Raw genomic sequence first — 1,533 nt, forward strand, 5'->3', positions numbered from 1 at the left:
ATATACACCCGAGTTTACTGTACTAACATGCTTATTTTCAGTGTCTCTAGAAATGAGAAGGACAGTTGGAATCACTGGGCACAGTATCATGCCCTGGTCAGGCAGTTATGCAGCTTCCTCTGGGTGGGATCCCAATTTGGGCCTTAGTTATCATCTTTGCATCACCTCAAGGGAATGAGGTGGCCATCTCTTCTGTCAACCATATTGAATGAGGTTTTCCGGCATGGCCTGCCTCATGCCATCATCATTTAGCTGGGCAAGAATGATCTTCCTGCACAAAAAGGAGTTATCATATTGTCACGTACCATCACTGCCAACCTCCAGACATTGCATCACAGTCTTCCTGGAACAATGCTCATGTGATCTTGACTGCTTGAGTGTCGTGAGTGGAGAGGGGCGCTCTCACCAGAGAAAGTGAACTTAGCCAGAAGGAAGGTTTGCAAAGCTGCAGCACAGTTTGTTAAGACTCTGGGTGGGGTGGTTATTGCTCACCCGGACATTTCATTTAGGCAGTCTGCTCTGTTAGGCAGTCTGATGCCATGCCCCTCTCAGAGTGGGATATGGATACCTGGTTGGACAGAATTAGGGATGCTTTGTGGTGGTGGTGGCTACAGGCTTAGGAGCATTGGCAGGAGAGGAGCATGGGTGTCCCCTGCTCTGTGGCGGTTTGGACATTGGGACAGATCCTTGAGGGGGAGGCTGTGCCTGCATGCCTGCTCCCCCCAATTTTGGGTGCTCCCTTAGGGGGCCTTGGGGGTGGAGCCACTCAGCCACATGCCCAAGCAGGGGCTGCTGCCCGGCTTCCACCACAAGGTGACAAGGGGACCATGCAGCGGCTGGCACCCACATGCATCCTGGTATCTTGCCCTTCCACGGTTTCCCCCCAGCCCCCCTGGTTTTTATCAGGCAGCAGGCAGGTTGCCCAATGCTGATCCATCCCTATGTTGCACCAATGCTCCTTCGTCTGTATTCAGTAAACAAGCTGTGGCCATGTTTTTTCCAAAGAATTGTTGTGCTGCGCGTTTATGCCTTCCATTGTTTCACCTCTTGCCCTCCTCGAACCCCACAATAAGTAATGCCACTCAAGTTCTCAGGCTGAATTAATTGGAAGGTATCTGTATAAACCTAACAACTGGAAACCTCAGGAGTTCTCCGCATAAGCATCATTAACATGGAGCTTGTTTTCAACTGGATGTGAGCAATTTTATCCTCAGTGTTCAGAAAACTGGTTATAACAAGGTGTGACAGGCCTCTCATAAGACCCTAAGCAACATCACTCCACAACTTTGAGCAGACGTGATAATGGCAGAGAAAGGTTTTTTTCCCCTTACTGCCACAGAAGACTATGAAATAATCTCTAACTTGTGTTCAACTGGAGTCAGCCAGTTTCCCCCCATTGTCTAATAGTCATCCCTGGCTTTTTAATTCTCCCAGTTCACACAAGAACCAGGAGGTCAAACAAGGCCCAGTGCAACAGAGAGGGCACACTTGGGGGTAACTGTGTCAACAGATTCCAAAAGACCACCAATTCTT

This window comes from Gekko japonicus, unplaced genomic scaffold (assembly GCF_001447785.1).
Source record: "Gekko japonicus isolate JY-2015 unplaced genomic scaffold, Gekko_japonicus_V1.1 scaffold494, whole genome shotgun sequence".
NCBI classification, from domain to species: Eukaryota; Metazoa; Chordata; class Lepidosauria; order Squamata; family Gekkonidae; genus Gekko; species Gekko japonicus.